This window comes from Podarcis erhardii (assembly GCF_964252035.2).
Source record: "Podarcis erhardii genome assembly, chromosome: 10".
Classification (NCBI taxonomy): domain Eukaryota; kingdom Metazoa; phylum Chordata; class Lepidosauria; order Squamata; family Lacertidae; genus Podarcis; species Podarcis erhardii.
In genome coordinates, this window is record NC_138500.1 from 38045942 (window position 1) to 38069114 (window position 23173).

Below are 23173 nucleotides of genomic sequence, written 5' to 3' on the forward strand. Positions count from 1 at the left end.
AATGGTCTATAGCTATAAGCAATAAATCTTCTGTTGAATGAATAAATAACATTCATTTGAGAGCAATGCGATTTGTGCTTAAAAGGGCATTCTTACATGTATTCCAATTTGTACTCAGATGTTCACTCCAATGCCTAGCCAGCCAGTGCTTCCCATTCTGCTGCTCTACTTTCATTGCTACAGTACAGTGCAACAAAATTTTATGCAGGAGCAAAGGCATTGGCCTGGTTGCCAAGACCATTGAGACTAGAGGGTGAGTCTATATAGTTATTTGCTCACAGGACCAGCATTTATTCTCTGTGGCCCTTTCATTACTCCCTTAAAAATGGTCAAAATAGGGGCTTCGTTTCAAGGGCAAATATTTGTTAATATTCAATTGAGATATCACAAGTGTTGCTATCTATTTGTTGTGAGACAGGGATGTCTAATCCATGGCCCATGATCTACAACTGGTTCCCAAGAGTTGTAGTCTACTAAGACAATGCCTCCCACAATTTGCCATGTACTTATGGCTTCTTTGGATTCCGTTTCAATTCCATGATGACAAATGCTTTTTTTTGTGTGTGTGTGTGGCCCCCTAAGCCAGTCCTGGTACATTTTAAAACAATACTTTAATGTATATATTAATACATATTAACTGATTGATCCCATAGTCACCCAACTATAAAAAGCATGGGAACCCTCGGAGTTTTCTTTAGAAAAGAAAAAATCATCACATTCGTTTACATTTTGGCAACCTGCACTTTGGCATGCAGTCGCTGGGGGGGTTGACCATGAGTCAATGCAGCCTTCAGCCCAAAAGGTTTATTGCCTCAGTTGTAAGAGTTGTTCTTCTTAATACTGGGTGCAGATTAAAGTCAAAGCCATACTTGCACGCATATGTGCAGTAGAAATGATAGGAGACACATGCATCTATCTTTAGACCTCTCCTTTTCCTATCCATGTGGTTTCTGTCAACAACTGTTGATCTTTTTTACTAGCAACTAAGACAGCAAATACTCAGAAATTTAGCCAACCTCTGGTTTGTTTGCTTTTTAAAAAAATCTTTGCAAATAATATCAGGTTCTTAGAATGTTGATAATTTACTTGCATTGGTATCACCATTTTAAAGAGTACTACTGCCATCATGTGTTGAGATATTATAAATAAAGCTTGTCAAATCCTCATATTTGTATTTTGTGTGTGTATTTAAAGTTGGGTGCTCTTTAACAACGGACTTGATAAGTTATCTAGTAATTCTGGCTGAAGTTTCTATGTATCAGGATTACAGAACTCTCATGCTTTTTAGCTTCCCTAAAGTGTCTGGAGAATAAAGCTAGGCAAGGTGGAAATTAAGCCTGAGTCTGAATATGTGACAGCTCCTGTACTGATAGAGAATGAAAGGAGATAATTCATTATCTTTTCAAATGGTCATTCTTCTCAGTCACGCTGATAAGAATCAATGAAGGAACATATTAGAAGCAGAGCCTTTGTTTTATTTAATGGCCAAGTTTCTGAAGCTGAACTTTCAGCATAGTTTAGAATGGTACTTTGGTTTCTTTCCAATAGAATGCAGTGTTTTGCTTTTTTCTCATAGGAGTGAATAGCAGCCTTTTATCTGAGAAAGCAAAAGGCTGCAGCATTCAAATGTTTATGGGGTGAAATTTGCCACCTGGCCTTGATGACATAGGGAAATTAATAACTAATAATAATATTTATATGCTTCCCATCTGACTAGGTTGCCCCAGCCACTCTTGACAGCTCCCAACAAAGTATTAAGAGCACAATAAAATGCCAACCATTAAAAACTTCCCTAAACAGGGCTGCCTGCAGATGTTAATGAAAAGCCTTCTGGGTCAGACCAATGGCCCATCTAGTCCAGCATCTTGATCTCACGGTGGCTGACCTGATGCCTGTGGAAAACGTGCATGCAGAATTAGAGCATTGCTGCACTCTCCCATACTGTTATTTCGAATAATTGGTATTCAGAAGCATTTCTGCCTCTGACTGTGGCGGCAGAACATAACCATCATGGGAGGGACGTATCCATTGATAACTCTCTCCACCATGAATGAAGGAGCAGGTTTAGTCCCATCAGCTGAGCCCTAGATTAAACCCTAGTTACTTTATTGCATACAAATCCATAGACTATTGATAGGTGTGGTTACTTGCATAAACACAAAAACTTGGATCCTGAGCTCCATGGCAACATTCTGCTTATGATGGGGCTTTTCAACACACACATCCTGTCTCACTGCAGCCCCTCCTTTCCCCCTGGAAGCTAATCCTGAGGATTGGGAAACACATTAGAAAGCCATGGGGTAGTGTACAAGGGGCTGAGGAGCAATGAGGGAGTCAGGGGGAAAGAACCTGGGATAAACAGAAGTGTTTCTGATCATATTGTGGCAATTTTGGATCCCATTAAGTTATTTTTCAAATCAAATCAAAGACCTTATTGGCATCACAATCTAAAACATTTCAGGTCACTAGGATAATTAAAAGGACAAGGGTGAATCTGTTGAGGGTCATAAGGTCACACTGTGATTGTGTGCACTTAGATATTCTGCTTCGCCCTGTCTGTTCCCTGAAAGGATGCTTCATTGGGAACCCTTTCGGGTAAAATTGTAGCTAAAAAGGAAGCTACTAAAGCAGGGATATCTTTGTCCTGTTCTGTCATGAGAAACCTCATTTGACGACTTCTCAGAGTTACAGGCCGGAGGTCTAACATTTTGCTCAGCATCAGTTGGCAAGGTCTACTGTGTAGAGAGCAATCTAAGAGAATGTGGTCCATTGAATCAGGTACTTTTTGGTTGCAGGCACACAAATGGGCTTGATATGGGGCATGTGAGAATCTACCTTTGGTCACTACAGAGGGGAAGGCATTTAATCTCGCGAGCATAAAGGCTCTTCGATGGGAAGGGAGTAGTAGATCCTTTAGATATTTGGCACAGGTTCTGTAGGGTGTTGTAATACCTAAGGCCTCCAGAGAACAGGATCTAGGAGTATGAGGTAACAAGCGCTGTCTTTCATGGTCGTAGAGTCACTGTTTGATTATTTAGAATATGTAACTTTCGTCACATGCTTCAAGGCTCTCAAGAGCAATGCCCAAACTACGGATTTTATCTTGAATTGCTCTATACCATCCAGGTCTTCATGCATTGAGCTTAAGAAGGAGTTAGATGTTGTTCTAAAGTGGACTTTCAGCCATGCCTTGGTTGTAGTGAGCCATGCATTGGTTTCCATCAGATGTTGACTGGTTTTAACACATAGGGTTAAGTAACTTATGCATTTAGGGTCACCATGGATCTTAAGAAGAAAAGTCACTTGAATTTGTTCAACTTCTCTATTAAATGCTTGTACCCAAATTGGAATGCCATACAATAACTGAGAAAGGGAATTATGTGATATTCTGCTCCAGACCGAACTACACATTACACAGAGACATTTGAAACTGAATCCAAACCAGCTTTCTTAAAAACAACAACAAACCACCACAACAACAACAACTGGAAGGGAGGAACAGGAGGGGCCCAGCGGCCCTTATACTGCCTGCTAGGTCTCTGCTACAAACTGCCCTGAAGCCTTTCTCCATGCATAGATCAAAGCACATTTGTAGTCAAGACGACGAAAAACCAGCTGGAGCAGACCTACTTGTAGCTGAGTAGCACTGGGAAAGGAAAGGGTTAAGAGAACCTTCTCCCTGCTACTTGTCTGCTCCAAGTCAACACCCCCCCCCCCAATATGGCTGTCCTGGAAATAAAAAGGACAGCAGGGTTGGTTATATGTATTTGATTGCAGTGTGTAGTTAATCCTTTGGGTATTTAAAAGTTAGCTTCTTCTGCCTTCAACCTTTTGATAAACTGGAAGAAGGGCATATTCTGTAGGGTGTGCTCTATCAACTCAAAATTAAAATTTAACTATAACCAAATACATACATTTATAAGAAACAGAGTTTCTAGCTATAAAATCCATATGAGCATTAAGATATTTAGCAGTTTGTGGGCCCAGACATTCTGCGCAAAACAGAATGTTAAGTGTTACTGCATCAGTAGTTTGGGTAGATAGAAACATGTTGACTGTTACCCAAGCATCATTTGTAGGAACTGTCCCGAAATCTGATATATATATGGCAGACATAGAAAATTAAATATGGGGTCATGGGCAGTTTATTCACATCATCCCTGTGTAATTTGGACAGGAAAATCATGAGATGGATTTGTTTTTCAGCCTTCTTTTCTGAAAAGTAGAACGGATTCATTACTTAATCTTTGGTAACAGCTTACATTGAAGTCGTTAAAGATGTCATGTGGCATAGGTCAGTCTTTATTGATTACTGTTACACTGGAATGGGGTATCTGAAAATAGTATTTGCCTTAAGCTATGTCTGGCTAAAAGATGCACGCCAACATGGCTACTATGACAGTTGTGTGGAGTCAGTTGCCCTGGAGCCTAAAGAAGACAAGAGTCTTTGATTCTACAGAGCTGCTCTCAAAAGAACACCTATCACAGCCCCACCCTGTTAAAAGCTGGCGGAATGTCCAGTTACAGCCCCACCCATTGCTTTATGATTGGTTCCCTGTTGCCTAGGGTGATGACGATGCTTTATTCAATCTATACAAGGCTCCCAAGAGGAAAGGAAGTTACCACCCCTAGTGGCATGACACCTATGGCCCACTGAATCTGGGTCAAAGCAGCATCTCACACCGGGGTCTCATTGTATTACGAGCAGTGGCACCAAAGCCACAAAGAAAGAGGGAGCAACAGAAAACGACCAGGAAAAAAAAGTACTGGAAAATCAGGAGTGTGTGCCCAGCTGGTTAAGGGCAGAAGGCACAAACCACACAATACAGAACTAACAGCACAAGCAGTGGCTGCTGTGGAAGGAGAAACTCCTAGGGAGGAAAAATCGAAAGTTGGAAAGGTAGTTTTTTGGAAGAGGCTTCCCAATTATCTCCTGAAATGTGGAGACAGGGACGGCGGTGTTATCAGCAGCTGTCTCTGCAACTAGGATATACCAAACAATGGCCCAACATGGGAAGAAGGGACCAAAATGGTGAAAGAAGTGATCCAGGAGTGTCTCATGGTAGCCATCATGATACCAAAGTGAAGAAGCCCAAAGCTTGTCACTTTTCCGAACGGAAGAACGGTACGCTCTCTGGGAATGGTAGACCATGGAAGAAAAGGGGAGGCTATTGGAAGAAGAAAAGATCACCTAAGAAGGAGAAAGCAAAGCATTGGTGTGCAAGTCACCAGTGGAAATCCAGATGTTGTAGGATTGGGAGAAGTCACCGCCGTAATCGGAAGCGGAAGAGTCAGCGTTTGTTAGCATTTATGCATGCAGCTGTAAAGGGGAGACTGCGCCCCATGAATCTGTGTGGATGGAGGGCACCAGGAATGCGTGCCCCTAGGAACACAACACAGTTTATCATGCATCAGGTGTACCAAGACATGCGCCAGGAGGAGAAAAGGGCAGCGGCGGAAAAAGCAGCTGCTGCAGACAAAAGAGAAGGAGAGAAATCAGAACAACAGCAATCCACAGGAGAGAATGATTGTGACATGGTATTTCCAAATGCCAGTTGCATGGCCACCATTTCAGCTATGAGCCCACAGATAAATATTTTCATGGGAGATGAGGAAGTTGGAGAAGATGAGAGTAGTCAGAAAAACCAAATATATGAAGATATAGGTCTGGAATCTCACCTGAGTATTTCCTGTGAGCCATAAAAATACAATGACTGGACTATGCGTTTGTATTCCTCGATAGTTCAGAATAGATCTTGATCTCCAGATTCTTAAATAAATGTATATTCTGCTCTCTCAGCTCTGTTCCGTCTTTATCTGGTGTGGTTCACATGCTTGCAGAGATGTCCAAAAGGCAAAGATACTATTCTTAAAACTCTGTGTCCTCAAAGTCAAAATTGATTCAGGAAATCATTTAAGCTTAAATCCTGATGAATATAAACTGGCCCTAAAGAAAGTTAATTATTCAAAAGTCTCATTGAAAATGAAGTGGGAGTTAAGTGTGGCCAAATTTAATTAAATTGGGGCTATTGAGTTTGATTTTGAGAAAGCTTCACATGCTGTGGAAGTGTTCAGTAGGTCTTACTCCCAATGCCTCTTTTAAACCTCTCAATGACAAGTTCCAAAATGTTAGTGCCACTACCAAGAAGGCCCTGGTCCATGTTGCCACTCACTGTATTTCACATTAAATGGGTAGGTCAAACATCTGAGGAAGGTCTTCATGTGAAGGATGGTTCACATGGGAGACAATCCAATGTCTCCCATACAAATCCAGCCCACATTCCAACTTGTAAATGTGGTATCCAGTACTGTACAGGTGTGTGCCTGTGTCTTAGTCCCTATACTACAGTAAGCCCATAGGGGGAACAGCACACACACAGGTTGGGTGGGTATCAGCAAGGATCCTAATGGGCCTTGGTCAGGAAGGTCAAGAAAGTAGCCAGGTGGACTTGTACAGTTTGGTTTAACCTTCATCCAGAAACCACAGGATCTAGGAGGCCAGAATGCAGGGTACCAGCTGGTTTCTCCCTCTTACCTTGGAAGTCAAGGTTCTCAATATGATCTCTGTGCCCCCCCCCCCAAGTCCCTGACTGCATTGCACCCTTGCTTGGGACAGAGCCTCTGCATAGCCAGTGAGTAACCTTCACTCCTGGGCTGTTAGCCTTGGTGTCTTGCCAAAGGGGCAGCAAACATCCCATTGCTAGATCACTAGGTTCCATCTGGCCTGTAGTGGCAATTGTGTGATTTGACTTCTGTGGGTCCATATGAGAGATGACAGGATTGTTCTCTCCAAACGAAAGAAGCAAGATGTCTACTACTATTAATAACAAAATACGTCAAATGTATTCCAACTTGAGCTTACTGTACAAACTCCATTAATATAGACTGACTCCATAAATTCAGTGCGCTCGTTCTGTCTCATTCTGTCCCCTGTCAGACTGATCACTAAATCTTTGTTTCATGGTTGGGTTGGAGAGTTTAATTCTGGAACCTGTGAGGCCAATAAATTGTAAAAAAGAATAGATCAGTGTAGAAGAGTGATATCTTTTGTATTCAGTAATGCTTCCACAAATAGAAAATCGATTCCTATTTCCTGTTTTTCATTATAGAGAAAAGATTATGGCAATCCTCAGGGTACTTACTCTAAAGCAGTCTTATTGATTGCATTCAAAAGCTCTAGTTCAGGTGTCTACCATTTCAATGGAAAAGACATTCAGAGGAGTACTTAGGATGACAGTCTGACTTGGTGTTGAGCTGAAACGATATGTTCTGTGGGGTGCATTTTTCAGGGGATTAAAATGTCTGTAAAATGTGCTGAATGTTCCCAGCACCATTACTTTCATAGGACCCCTGTAAAAGTGGGAAGGATATTTTCAGGAGGGGAGTTTAAATAATTGGGTGGAATGGGCAGGTCTTACTCTTAACAATAAAATGGGCAAAGGCTTTCTGTAAAATAAAAAATAGCCTTGCCACTGCTCCATATCAGATCCCCCCCCCTATTTTTTCAAAGAGGGCAGAGGAGGATAACTTGACCATTTTGAAAGGACTAGTAATAGTATTGATACAGCAATGATTAGAAAGGTGTTTGATAAATTTTGAAATATTCCTCTAGTTTCCATGGCAGTTTTGGCTGTAATCCCCTTTCCGAGCCATCTACTCCAGGAGCAATTGCGACAAATGGTAACAAATTCTGTATGCTAATCATACATTGTGCGAAAAAACAATGTCTTTTCTCTGTCCTGATTTGACTGACAACCATTTTAATTGAATGACCCTGAGCTCTTATGAAAGAGGGAGAGAGAGAAAACCTCTCAACACAATTTCTCCTTTAAATAAGCTTCAATCATGGCTCCTCCTTAGCCCAGAGGCTTTAACTTTAGTTGCCCATTTCCAGCCTTTTTTAAAGGCTTATAATATCCTTATTGAGATTTTCAGTGAAATATCAATCAAAAGTCCAAACTCCTGTTCCTTATTAGCCACCACCAGATCAGGCCCATCATCGTATATGGGGCTGGGGGTTTGTGTCATAACTTAATGCTTACATTGGGTATAATTTGCCAATTTTTTTGCTCCTGAAACTGCTGGGCAGCTTTGGACCCTTAAACTATTGGTGAATCTTTGGGGAGGTTGGAAGGGTTATAGGATGGAGGTGTGTGCTCAGGGCCAGCCCTACCATTAGGCAAAATGAGATGATGGCCTCAGGCAGCAGTTACTGGGGAGACCAGTCCCCTAGCTGTTCCTAAGCCTCCTTCCACTCCTAGTCATTCTGTCAGAGAGCAAAGCTTCAGATGCTTTTAGGGTAGTTTAAAGGTAAAGGGACCCCTGACCATTAGGTCCAGTTGTGGCTGACTCTGGGGTTGTGGCGTTCATCTCGCTTTATTGGCCGAAGGAGCCAGTGTACAGCTTCCGGGTCATGCGGTCAGCATGACTAAACTGCTTCTGGCGAACCAGAGCAGTGCACAGAAACGCTGTTTGCCTTCCTGCCGGAGCGGTATCTATTTATCTACTTGCACTTTGACGTGCTTTCGAACTGCTAGGTTAGGTAGGAGCAGGGACCGAGCAACAGGAGCTCACCCCGTCACGGGGATTCGAACCGCCAACCTTCTGATTGCAAGTCTGAGGCTCTGAGGTTTAACCCACAGCGCCACCTGCGTCCCTTTAGGGTAGTTTAGGCCAACCTAAACTAGCTTGTTGTCTCAGATTCAGTGGGACTAGCTGAGTGGCAAGCAGGGAGGGCAACAGCCAGAGCCACACCCTGGATTTGTTATAAGTAAGAAGGCAGGCAGGTGGGGGCCGGCTGAGGACAAACTGTGGTTGGTGGGGCAGTATCTCATTTGTCCTCATAGACCAGCCTCCACTGAGCAGAGGGCAGTGTCATGTCACCAGCGCTGAAGAAAGATTCAACTGGAAGTCTAGTTGAGTCTTGTATGTGGGAGGGAGTGCCATTTTATTCTTCATCTGAGAAACCTTCTTAGGTCAACCCTGAGGGTTCTTATTATTCCCAGCAAACAGTGGCATTTTTCTTCTCTCTCTGTTTTTATTCGCTTAAAATTTTTGTTGTTGTTGTTCTGTGTGGAGTGCAGTGGTGCTCCTGCTGGCTGCATTAATCTCCACCACTCACTTGCAGGAGGTCACAAAACTACATTTTAAAAAGTGAAAGACCTGAGAAAATGCCATTGTTTGCAGCCAGCAGTAAGTGTCCCTCAAACTGTTCTAAAACAATCTCTCCTTCTGAAAAATAAATGAAATGTCTCCTTTTTGTTGCCCATGAGTGGTGTAGCAAATTCAGAGAGGGTTTTTCACCCCACCCCCCTTTCAGACCTCTAGTAAGGAAACTAGTTTTAATGATAGATTGTGTCATTCTCTTAGGAGGTCAGCAATTTCACTTCACGTCTTTCAAGAACTTTTATATCATATGGACCCAAGGATTTGTTGACTGTTAATTTGTCAATCAACATAGAACTTCATTTCGTCTTCTGTATGTGACTTACTTCATCTGACGCCCTCCCTGAATCAAGTGGTTATGTGTACAGTACTTATCACATTCCCATTTTATTTTGAAAATAGATAGATTAGGTTAAGAGAGACAGGGACAAATCCAAGGTCACTCAAGGAGCTTCATGGCTGAACCAAGATCTCCCTAGTCCTAATCTGACACTAACTACTTCACCACACCTCAGTGTGAAACTCCATGAAAGCTTGCAGGAAGCTGGCAAATACTGAATTGTGCTGACCCATGACTAATTTCATAATAGAAATACTTATAACTTTGTTCCAAATGAATGGTCTTCTCTCCAGATTCTCTCCAGATTTTTTTATTTACCTGGCACTCTGTGTGTCCACATGTGTATAATGAATGATCAAATGCAAAAATAATAATGTTTGTCCTTAAATTTAATTCACAAATCTTGGATGAGTGTAGTAATGATCTCTTCCACTTGGAGGCAATCTTTTCAAAGAAGAAATTAAACATTTTCAATCAGATCTTGTTATGATTGACTGGACAGATTAAATAAATAGTTCCAACCTAAGGGAGAAAGGATAAAGTATTCTCTGTGCATTTCAGCAAAAAAAAAAGTCCTGTCATTTGTCTATGGTAGGTTTTTTTTAAAAAAAACATTTTTTCTTAAAGTGTGTTCTGAAAACTTAAACTGAATTTAAAGAAGCTTCAGACTCCTTTTAGATATCTCCATGATTATAAGATGTTCATCATAGACTCATCCACCTAAGTAAAATAAGACAAAAGACCAATTCTGAAGTGAATCAAACCCAGAAATGTTAAAGCTAGTTGATCAGCAGAATGAATAAACCAATATACTGTATGTTGACTGTTGTGTAAAAACAGGTTCATACTGAGTACAATTTTTTCAGGAATGAATTTGGAATGAAACAGAATGGTGATTTTCAGGGAGGAATATTTGAAGTGGTTAAGGAAGGGAGAGGAGGTTGTGCATTATGTTTACTTTAGGTATGCAGTGTGACAAGTGCTACTGCGGGCAGCTTCCTGTTCTCCCTGTTCCTTGCCCAGTGTGTGTGTGTGTGTGTGTGTGTGTGTGAGAGAGAGAGAGAGAGAGAGAGAGAGAGAGAGAGAGAGAGAGAGAGAGAGAGAGAGATGTAGTTAGCCAAGGGCAAATGCTCTGCTAGCAGAGGCCTGAGTAGAGGATATCATTTTCCACACCCAGAAAGATGCTCTACAGAGAACCAGAGGCAGCTAGCAATTCTATATTAAAACAAAGCACCATTTTTAGCTGCTGTGGATTGGTCTGAGGGAAGTATTGTACTTTTAAAAAAAATAATCAATAACAATAGTATTTTCCTAACTTCAATGCCTTAAATCGGATCTCCGGCAGTAGTAATTAATAACAGTCAGATAATGACTTGCAGGGAGTTAAGTAAGGCAAAATGAAATATTAACATGAGTGCAAAAAATAGAATTCATGTTTTGAACAAATTATAGAGAAGAATAAAGAAAGTAAAAGTTGGAATACAATATTCAGTCTCGGAAGAGTTTTTATTGTTTAAAAAAGAGAGGCATGTAATGAACAAAATACACAGATCATTATTCTTCCTCCCCATATATTTCCACTTGGAGATGCCTATTTCTAATTTCTCTAACAGCTGACACCCAGTGAATCAATGAAGTTGAACTATTGCCTTTGCTATTCTTCACTTTCACAATTCCCACATTGCCTCTTAGTCACAGTGAGAGGCTGAATACATTACACACTTAATGACTCTTATTGCAGATTTTTTGTTCTGGCAGAAGAGCACTTCTCCTACACTTTTTTTAAAAGCAACAGTGAATTGGGCTGGGTGGGGAGAAGGTTATATTGAAATACACTGATGATTCATCACGAATCTCTCATCTATTGCATAATTGGCCTGAAATCAGTAAGATGTCAAGTGTGAGACATTTCAAAAAGCACCTTGAAAGACCAATGAAATGCTAGAACATTCATTTTGGTTCTTGTTTGAATAGGAGATGTGGGCATGGGTAAAAACTAGTGTAAATTAGATCCTTTGTGTAAAATCCTTATGCACTGCTGTTCGACATTTGAGAGTTCTTTGTTATTTGCCTCTATAGAAATAATTTGCTGTGAGTCCCTTCAGAGACCCTTAATCAAGACTTTTGGTGAATAAAAATAATCATTAAAAATAGTTACACAAGCATGGACCAAGGGCAAAGCCTTGTGCATGTTTTGATTTAATAAGCCAATATATGATCCTCCAAAACAAACCACAGACACATTCATATGGGAAATGGATGGATTTTTACTGCTGCAAAATTGTTACATAGCCAAGCATCATGTTTCACAAAGGATATTCTTCAAAGCAAAAGAGGGGGAAATAGTCGCAAACTATTTATTAACAAGAGTTTTGAGAAAATGGTGTGAATATAGAGAGTGCATACTTTCCGCTGTAGTATTTTATACTATCTGACTATGGGGTCTGTGACTATTGTAATGTATTTGAGAAAATATGTGTGCCTTCATATATGATTTAAATGCAAAATTGTCTTTCTGGCATTTGGTCTCGAAAGATGATGATGTTCTAACTCTGTTTTGCTATAAAAGGGACAGTACTGATGTGAGCTTAATTTGTAATGTAAAACACTTTCCAAGCTTGTTTTGAGGCCATGTGGATGACTGTTTACAAGACTTAACATCATGGGGTTTTTTTGTCTTGGAAGACAACACTTTATATTTGATCATTGTTTTAAAATAATTCAATCAAGTTTGTTTAAAAACAATGGGTTAGTAAAATGAGGTTCCATAATCAAAACACAATTGAGGGTTCAAGATTTTGCAGGTACACTTTTCTGAAAAGGGTGGTTTATTATTGGTTGAAGAGAGAAGATTATTTAAATGAGAAGTAATGGAAAGAAGAGGCTCAGAAGTGCAATTTAAAATTTGATGAAAATAATACGTAGTGAATGCTATTATTTCATATCTCAGTAGTTCAGCAGAGTAGATTTTCTCCCATTTCCAAAGATTAAAAAAAAAAAAAGATTCAGATGGCTGTTTTAATCTGGTATGGAGATATGTCTTAGCAAATATCAGAAATGTTTGAATAAGCTGTACAAATATGAGAATGTGTAAGGAGATATCAACCAAGGGTAATGCAGGATAAAGTGCTAAATTTTTGAAATATGGACATGTAGTTAGGAAGGCTCAACAGAAGTGTTAACCTCCTTTGTTGACTTGCTTGCTAAAATGTGAATTCATATTCCATCAGGTAGATGCTGCTAACAAACATATTCATCAGTATAAGAAAATTGACTTCCTAATGCAAAACTGACTTTAAGTCATCAGTAGATGGCTTTTTCTTTCAGTAGACTTTGCAAAGAACATAGGAAGTTGCCATCTTCTCTGGGGGTCCCCTCAATCTTCTGGGGGAGGAGAAGGAAAGGACATTCTATTGCAGAAGGTGTTCTTCGTGCTCAGTGACTTTCCTGCATTCAACCCAAAGCAAGCAGATGGGATAGGCAAAGGATATGTTATTGGTGCAATGTGGCAGACAGATCAAGCCTGATTTAGTCTGGATTGCCTCAGCGTAAGTCAAACTATTTCCTAATATCATGACAGGCTTAAAGATAACACTACTTATTTTGAGTCAGTTGGAGGAGATTAAGATGGAAGGCTAGGTTCACCTGATCTTTACTCTTAACTCCTTTCTGCCAAGATAACCTGATCCGAACTGCATGAGCAATGCAGATGTCAGCTACGCCCTTCAGCTGCATGTCATTTCCTTCTTCTCCCCAAACGCATGCTGCATTTTACTTTTGCAGTGCAGAACATGCAATGACATTGGAAACAGAAAAACACTAGTAAACTAGTGCTTTTCACATGCCAAAGGGAATCTTGTCAGTGAAAAAAACCCCATTTTGCTGTGCATGAGTTTCCTGTCTTCTGTTTCCAAGCTACTTTCAAAAGAGTGCAGAGTTTCAAAGTTGAACCTCCAAGATCCACACATTGGATCTACAGATAAATCAAGGATCCATCTGAGATGGCCAGCTTAGAAGGTCAGGTCATGGACACTGGCAGTCCATGATAGGAAAACTTTGTTCCTGCCAACATGTTGTTATTGCATGATTGTGTAGGTAGCTAATTGCCCTATGATTACCTTCATGGTTCTAAAATGACTATTTTCTCCTTTTTGGAAAGTACAACTTTAACACTAAATATAGAATTTGAATCATTATAGGTAACAATTTTTTCCATGTGAAAGTAAATATTAGCTGAATATTTTTTTTAAAAAAAACTATGTAAAAGATGCAAGAGTTTAGTTACACCAATTATTCAACTGCTTTAAAATTCTCTTTCAAAAAAAAAAAGGAAAGAAAATCATTTCCCTTAATCTTACATAAAAATGCTAATGATATCATTATATAATTTACTCCCTATTGATAGATTAAGTTTGTATTGGATCTTAAAAGAGCACACAAGCATTAAGAGTGATTATTTTCTAATAATCCACTCTAATTACAAATACTTAGCCAAGTCTGGTCCTACTGAGATGGAAAGTTTTATTAAACCAGGTCTCAGCAGAGGCAATTGCTGATTACTTCAACAGAAGTATATTATTCCTTAAAACTTTTGGATCCTGCCTGGTTGGACACTTATACTCTGATTTCTATAAATCCTAATGAACACAGATTGCTGTTGGCATCCATCTGTCTCTGAGCCAATGGAGTGCACCTCCAGGGGTGAAGTCAAACTGCTGTGTTAGCAGCACCAAAGTGATCTCCCCAGGTTGCAAGTCTGGACAGTGTGTATAGAGGACCTGGGCTATCCAGACAACAAGATTCTGCTCTTAATGTGCAGCACTTCCCTTTTGACTATATGTAGCCTGAACCACTAAAGGCCAAATGCAGGATTTCTGCATTCATAACAGCCTGTCCCTGTTTTTTGCACCACTCTCCATGCTCCTCAGGCTTCTCTTAAGAAATAGGGTCTGATCCTGAGCAATACAGTGGTAGGGATTGCAGCTGGCTTCCTGGGTCATTTCTGCTGTTTGGGTCCCAACCATCATACTTTTTAGACCATTACTTTTGCCAGCAACTGTCCTGAACCACGGGTTACCTGGTATGTCCCACGAGTGTACACGAACCCACAGCAGATATTAGCACATAATCCGGCAGGCCAACAGGTCCAAAGTCCAGTCAGACCAAATTCCCTCCTTGGCAGCCAATCCAGGAATCAAGGCACTAGGATGTTAGTCCCACACAAGCACAGTCCCAAGGAGCTCCCGATAACATCCAAGCTTTGGTCCAATCAATGTGGGAAGTTGAGCAGACACAGCACCTCAGCTCTGCTTCCCTTGTATACCTTGCATGCTGACTGCAGCATCTGGGCTTGATGAGGCATGTGACCCTCACCTGTCCCAAGCCTACTCCAGCTGAGGAATCACACACTCCCTCCCAGAGCTAATAAGCACCACCTGGCCAGCTGGGCTGTGGGCCTTTGCCTGCCTCAGCCTCCTAGATCATCCCATACGCTGCTTCTTATGTCTCATAGACTGCCATGTTTGGGGATTTGGGCCCCTCTGGTGATGGGTCTTGCTGCTCTGGTTCCTGTGCACTGACCCCCATCCCCCTCACTATCCTCTGTTGCCCCATGAGTACTTTATACACCAACCTTTCCTTCTCCAACCCTAGCTTGCTACATCCCTCACTGGGATCCTCTTCCTCCTTCCTGCTTCATGACAGCCAGTTTATGACAGCAACTATTCCTTACAATACATTTTGTAACATGAGAAAAGGGACCCTTGTTGGTTGACTCCAATGTTCAGGAATTATAGGAGTTGGGAGTCCGGCAACATCTGGAACACCACAGCATAGACAACAGAAGTTAGGCTATCCCTGTCCAGATAGAGACACAGGTGGGCCGCAAGCCAAAGCTGACGGAAGGCACTCATTGCCATTTAGGCCACTTGAGCCTCAAGTGACAGCAAAGAATCCAGGAGCACCCCAAAGCTATGTACCTGCTCCTTCAGAGGGAGTGTAGCCCCACCAAAGCAGGCAACCTCCCACCCATCAGGTCTAGGGAACCACCCTAGTGCCTCCATCTTATTTGGATTGAGCTTCAGTTTGTTGGCTCTCACCCAGTTCATTACTGAGGCAAGACATTGGTCCAGCACTTCCACTGCGATGCCTGCAGATGTGAAGGAGAAGTAGAGCTTTGTGTCATCAGCATGGGAGCTGGATGTGCATAATTCTTACCTCTCTCCACTTTTGAGGTAAGCTACACTTACGTCTTTGTGGGTCTCCGTGTATGTTATATTATTATGATCGCAATTGTGATTTTAAGGTATTTGTATCCCACCTTTCAAGGGACGTGGGTGGCGCTGTGCTCTAAACCACTGAGCCTAGGACTTGCCGATCAGAAGGTTGGCGGTTCAAATCCCCATGACGGGGTGAGCTCCCGTTGCTTGGTCCCTGCTCCTGCCAACTTAGCAGTTCGAAAGCATGTCAAAGTGCAAGTAGAAAATAGGTACTGCTCCGGTGAGAAGGTAAACAGCATTTCCGTGCGCTGCTCTGGTTCACCAGAAGCGGCTTAGTCATGCTGGCCACATGACCCGGAAGCTGTATGCTGGCTCCCTCGGCCAATAAAGTGAGATGAGCGCTGCAACCCCAGAGTCGGCCATGACTGGACCTAATGGTCAGGGGTCCCTTTACCATTTTTTATCCCACCTTTCTCCCAAACACATTGTATACGATCACATTGTGAATGCACTGAGCCTGAGGAAGCTAGTTTCTACTGAATCAGACCACTGGTCCATCTATCTCAGTATTGTTTACACTGACTGGCAGCAGCCTTTTGTCACACAAAGGTGTTTGTTGGCTCAGTGTTTCTGAAGTTGATAATAGTGTCTACATTCCCCTCACAGAGAAAGAAAACATTTCACTTGTCTATCTACATTATAAATAAAGTAATTAAAATAAGAAATGCCATCCATTTCCACATCTGCTTTATATAATGGGGTCACAGATGTCTTTCTATCATTTGGATTATTAATCTTCAAGCATGGCAGGAGAAAATGCAACCTATTTCTTCAACATTTTATGATATACTTTGCTGAAAAGTCATTCATGAACTAGGGTATATACAGTCATCTAAAATTCTAGGGTTTTTCCCTATTAAAACGCATCACGTTAAACCGGGAAGCACGTTGTGCAATTTGTCATTATTTTTTAAAACATAAATTTCATGTGTGTATTTTCTTATCTGGTTTGACCAGATATGAGAAATAAAACTTGAGAAGAATTTTAACTGTAGAGTAGGTAAAATGTGGACATCTTTTGAGGGCAACTTATCTTGGTCCTCAGATACTCTTAAGACATTTAATACCAAATTCTCTCCCAAGAAAATGGAGGTTTCTGATGGGAGCAGAAAGAAGCCAGGAAACAGCATGAATTATGCTGACCCCCCCCCCACAACCCCCTATTTTTACACACAAACACACAACAATTCCTATTAAAAGAAGGACAAATGCTGCTGCCACAGCACCAGCGGAACACAGCACACAAGCCCCCCACTATCCTGAGAAAAACCCTTAATCATGATTTTATTTTATTGTGTTCTTGGTAGTTTTATGGAAGGAAAAACACACACCAATAAATAAATTTTAGAAAGGGGCAATATTAGATATGGACACATAATATTTTTTATTTTATTTTAAAAAATCAGTATTCCTTGTGCTGTCCTCTGCTCCGCTCCACTCCCCCTTTCTTCCCGCCCAGGGCAGCCGTGCTCTCTGCTTGCCCCAAATGTCTTAAGAGTATCTGAGGACCAAGAGCTGGCACATCACGTGGGGCTGTGCCTCAGTAGCGGCAGCCTTTCCTCCTCTTCATCTGCTCTCTAGCAGCTACTATGAGCTGCCCAAGGGAGGAGGCTGGTGGCAGCAGCCATAGAAAGGCCATGGCTGAGAGCCTGGAACTCCTGGGATATTGCTACATCTCAGCAGAGACTGGGAGTGGCACTCAACCTTTGTAATAACCTATATATATATATATATCACACACATGGAGAGCGCCATTTTCCCCAACTGACAATTCCCAACTGCCATTCTCTCCCCTGGATTCTGTTCAGGAGGAGGGACTTCCCCCTGGATGAACAGTTCTTCCAGCCAAGCTGCAGAGACTGCAAAATCTCTTAGTCCAGCCTTTCTCAACCTGTGGGTCCCCAGATGTTGTTGAACTACAACTCCCATCACCCCTAGCTAGCAAGGCCAGAGCTCAGGGATGATGGGAGTTGTAGTCCAACAATATCTGGGGACCCACAGGTTGAGAACCACTGACTTAGTCACAAGCTATCAGCTGCTGGGGGTGAAAGCAAACATGGTCAATGGACTGCTTGGAGGAGAGCTTTCATGATGCTTGGCAAGTTATAAGGCTAAAACTCTGGGACAAGATGCTTGGCAAGTTATAAGGCTAAAACTCTGGGACAAGAAGTATCACTTTTATATCTTGCTTCTCATTCTACATGAATGACTGAGGGCCACTAGGGCATGTGGGTGGCGGGTGGAGGACTGTAGCTCTGGGAGGGGAATAGGGGGTCTCCTTACAACTCTCAGCACCCTTAACAAACTGCAGCTCCCAGGAGACTTTGGGAAAAGCCATGACTACTACTAGTACTTTAAATATACTGTATGTTGCAAATGTTTTAGACACATTTTTCCTCAGTGTATACAAGCAACTTTTTCTTTTCACTGTGACCCATGTCAAGTGAACAGAATGGGATCTTAGTAATTACTGAACTTTCTTTTTAAAAATAAATAAATAAATAAATCAACAGTTAAGGACACTTGAGTAATTTGCAAAACATGAATTAATTTGAATATCATTAATTTGACCTGAACTTGGAGTTTCAAAAGCAATTAATGCTCTGGGATGCCAAATGCAAGGCTCGTGTAGGGCACTGAGATCCACTCTTGACAAAAAGATTCATGGCTAAGGTTGACAGCTTCTGACTCAAAGATGACCTCTGCCTTAAATAGTTGCATGACAGTGGGAAAGAACGGCTTCCATAATGACAGCGCAGCAGTGACAACAGAAGCTGTACCTGTCAAACTTCTTCTGGCCATGTAATCTTTAAAAATAGCCCCTAAACATCCTTTAAAGGCACATGTCAGGACACCAATCTAGAAAAAAACACTTGCCAATGGGCAATTCCAGTTCTCTAGATCAGATATAACCTGAATGCAGAGGTTATAACTAAATGAAGCATGGCTTCATTGAATATGTGTTTCCATGTGTTTATTCCGCACTTTTTGGAATTTGGGCTAATGGATTTCAGCCAGTTTAGAGCCCAGGCCTCCCCCTCTTATAACATATCTTCCTTTTTCCTTTGATTAAATAATTCACACAAAGAAATGAATGTCTGTGATAGGCATTGATGCTGAATGCACATTCTGCTTGGATTGTGCAGAAGAGGTCTAATAACAGAAAAATGAGAATGGATTTCTTAATCCCAGCACAAGGTATCTTGATGGCACTGAAAATATAATGTTTATAGGTAAGAGGCCCTTGTCTCTTAGTGTCCACTTTCAGTCAATCAAAGCCCATAGGGCAAGGTAGCACACATGGTGGCAAACAGAAGGCACACAGAGAGAAACCAGAGGCAGCAGACAGTGATGACACAATGTCGAAGGCCTGGGCTAAATGTGGTAGAGATCCAATAGTCAAGGAAGGGAGTTGTCCATACATGATAAAGCAGATATTCTCAAGCACATATTTTGTTCTGAAGCTCCCATAGAAGAGCTGCAGCTTATATAGCACTAAATGTGCTAAAGACCAATTTAAGCTATGTCCCTTTGATGAAGAATGGAACTTTTGGAAGGTTGTGTTCCTGCCTGGAGTCTAGAACATTTTCAGAATTTTGTTTTCTCTCAGAAGTGCTTCTACCTTCTCAGCAGGTCCCACCCTACCATTAGGCAGAGTGAGGTGGCCACCTTATGCACCAACTGATGGAAGGCAAAGAACAGTAGGGGGGGAGGGTTGGAGGATACAGATCAGAAGTTGACAATGGTGCAATTTGGAGAGACTATCCATAGCCTTTATTCCATCATGGAACCCAAGGTGGCAAAGGGGTTGTCTTTCATCCATGCACTGACCAGATCCAAACCTGCTATCCAAACCCATCATGTGTGCTCAGACCAAATGGGGAACATTGTGTATGGGGGGGGGGGGTATGATGTGGTAACACACACATAAAGCCACTCTGAGGCTGTTTCCATAGGCTGAGTGCTTTCACATTTGCCAAAGAAAGATCATTTAAAATAAAAGGCTAAACTGCCACAGATTTCATAGTCAACCTTCTTATTATGCACCAAATGCAAGACTGCAGCTTTTATTAGCATAGCATCTGAGGGTATCTGCCAATAGAATATGAACTGTCAAGAGATTAGAATGCTATTTTTATAATCAAGCTTCTTTCACATTCTGTTGAAGCTCCACTATGCTGGCATGAGCTCAGGGGATTGAGCCTTGGCCTAGCAACTGTTGCATGGCTAATTACATGGGACACAATGGGCCGTCACTAACGTGCTAATAAATAATTGGAGTCAAAATTAAATTCACCCATGTATGAATTGTTACAGTGAAGACAAGACCTCATTAGGCTATGAACCAAAATGGGTAACGCAGAGAAGTTAAAACAGATCTGTGATCATGCATTGCATTTAATTACATTTCTTTTTATTAACTATGCTGCATTATTATATTTGCTTTGGATTTGGCAAACAGATTAAAAAATAAGTGGCAGATTTTGTAATATTAAACATATGGTAAATGTTTCCTGGCATTTAATAGCTGTCTACATTAATTTGCATCCAGTGAGTGAAAGTCAGCATGGGAAGAGGAACATCACAAGTTATTGCTCACTACTTCAATAACTATATTATGATGGAAAACCCAGATACTATAGCTTAGTTGGTAGAGCATGAGACTCTTGATCTCAGGGGCATGAGTCTGAGCTTCACATCGGGCAAAAGATTCCTGCATTGTGAAGTTGGACTAGATGATCCTCGTGGTCCCTTCCAACTCTACAATTCTCTGACCAACACACAATGTTCATGTTCAGGAGTCATGCTAAACTATATTTTAGTGTGACAAAAATGAGCCTAGGCAATCCCTGGTCCTTCCCCTTTTCCTGAATGTCTGCAAGGAAAGTTTTGTGTCTATTTTTGTTTAACCATTGTTTGTTGCCCAATCCAAACCAGGAAACTGTGGTTAATGTTAACTCTTGTTTATCTGAAGCAAGCCAACTTGAAACCATGCCTCCGAAGACAACTTAGAAACTGCAATTAGTGTAGAATCTAGCTGCCAGGATGTTAATTGGAGCATGTGGATGAGAATGCATAACACCAATATGACAATCTGCAATCATTACCTATTTGCTTCCTGAATTAATTTAAAATGCTGGTTCTAAATGGCTTTGAACCAGAATACCTTTAAGGAGTGCCTCCTCCCATAGGAATCTGCTCAGTTCTCAGAGTCTAATTCAAGGGTTAACCAAGGCAGTGCCTGGGGGAACCATCATGCCTGCAAGGACCTCCTATGGCACCCCAGAATATCTCAATATATATCCCACTCCAAAATCCATTATGCACCAGAAACTATTCACTCTTCCAGCTCAGTTCCTGTTTGCACTAGCTTGACCTTTCCTGCACTGAGCATGGTCCCTCAGACACACCACCATTTCATTTGTTACCAAGATAGGACATCCACCTTCCCTTCATTTCTGAACAGAGGACAGGTGCAAAGAGATTCTCTCTGTGAGTGCAGATGTAGTGGTTGATGTAGGTTCCTGTATTCCATTGATTGGGATGGCAAATGTGTCCACTGACCCAACAGCATTGATGGTGACTCCAAGTTTAATTCTCAGTCTCTGCTTCAAGTTCCCCGTATGGTGGATAGGTATGAGAGACAGAGCCTTTTCAGTTGTGGTGACAAGATGCTGGAACAGCTCTGGTAAAGGCAGAAATGCATCTGGCTCCTTGACTGCTCACCTTTCAGCAGATAACCAAGAAATGCATTGTTTCCAGCTGCCATTTTTAGCTGTGGTCCTTTAAAATGGATTTCAGTGGCTGATGTTGGAACCATTTTTTAAAACTTTTATAGTGTTTTCATATAAAATTCAGGATATATTAAAAATTTCTGCCCTAAATATTTTTATAGGAAAGCAAGGAAAAAATTCTGAAGATCAAATATTTTATTTCATCTATTTGAAAACATTTGAGCAGTAACTCTTTTCTTTATGCTTTATCTCTTTGTCGGTGTTGTACAGAAAATAGCATACCATTTTACACGGTGAAGTGAATTTACTGATTTACCTACAGCAGCACTAAATCATAGCTGAATCAATAGATCTACCTATCAGGAAAAATTACTAGGGCCCGCTTATTACTGCAAGCTTAGAAATATCACTCTAAGCCATTCCTTTCCCACCGATATGCACCATTATTTTTGTATTTCCTTGCTTCAATATGAAATAATGTCTCAGGTGATCAGCAGCTTCCTTCACTACAGTTTCATGGGTTTCATTATCAATAAGCCAAGCTATTTCTCCCTCACATTTGAAAAGAGTTCTGACACATCCTCATATCATTTGCTTTAGTCTCATGTGCAATCCTGTAGATTGAAAAACATTTTCCTCCTATATGAAGTAGACAGACAGAGGAAACCAGTGCTGGAATATATCAGCATTTCCTAACATTCTGACCCACCATTCTGCTGTAAATTCAACCTTCCATATTCCACACTGCCCAGGCTACAGAACACAGTGTGTTATCTTGGACTTCCCAAGTCATTTGGTCGGATTAATATTTGAATATTAGTTATGGAAAGTTGTGCTCTATTTTCAGAGTTTAGTCTGCATGTAATGCAAAATTGCTCCAAATTTGTGCACATCTCTCCTTAAACCACTGTAGTGGTTTCTAAGGGGTTGCTCGTGCATAAGCAGGTACCTATCTCCCTGGCTGGGTGCAAACACCTGGCTGGGCTGCCAAAGTGAACCTTATCTGTCCAGACCGCCACTCACCCGTGGCTGACTCAGTCGCTGGCAGAATCCGTGAGTGGGCATTTCTTAAACTTCTTCCAGCAAAGAAGCTCTTTGACGCCTAGTCTCCGCCTACCCTCTCTGCGCGAAAGCCTTCTGCGCAGGGAGGGCGTGGGCAACGGAGGACCCCTACTCTCCCTGCTGGTCCCAGGCAAGGAGTCATGAGACCGCTTCGCCACTTCCCCCAGCTGCACCCCTTCTCCGCTGGTGCTACGCTGATTCTCTTCCCCAGAAGATGGGCTGCTGCTCCCGATCCCTGGACGCTCTCTGGAATCCCTCTGGCTTTTGCGCTCTCCCTCCAGGACTGATGGCAGTTCCCTGACAACCAAAAAGCATGTATCATAATAAAGTTATTAATAACAGTGACTTCTCCAGGTTTGAGTCAGAAGTCTAATTTTATTTATTTATTAATTGGTGGGATGGTAGAAGTGGCACAGGCAATGAGTATTTTTCCAGCTTGAAATTGCAATCTGAGCTGAAGAAGAACTATCAGGGCTATAATGCACACTATGGCTTGAGGATAATCTAGATATAGAATTTTTTTCCCCCTTGGAAAAAGCATGAGTTATAAAACATTCACTGGATGTGACAAAGTAAAAGAACCACTGTAAGTC

General features: G+C 41.5%; 1 long non-coding RNA gene across 2 annotated transcripts; it reads right to left on the minus strand.

Moving 5' to 3' along the window:
* Positions 1–1031: 1031 nt before the first annotated feature.
* LOC309351017 lies at positions 1032–15733 on the minus strand. 2 transcript variants are annotated; one of them, XR_014160650.1, is made up of 2 exons: positions 15138–15733; positions 1032–6991 (listed from the first exon to the last, which is right to left on the minus strand). It is a non-coding gene; the product is annotated as an uncharacterized lncRNA (long non-coding RNA). The 2 variants fall into 2 exon arrangements; XR_014160651.1 differs by lacking the exon at positions 15138–15733 and adding an exon at positions 7143–7975.
* Positions 15734–23173: the final 7440 nt, after the last annotated feature.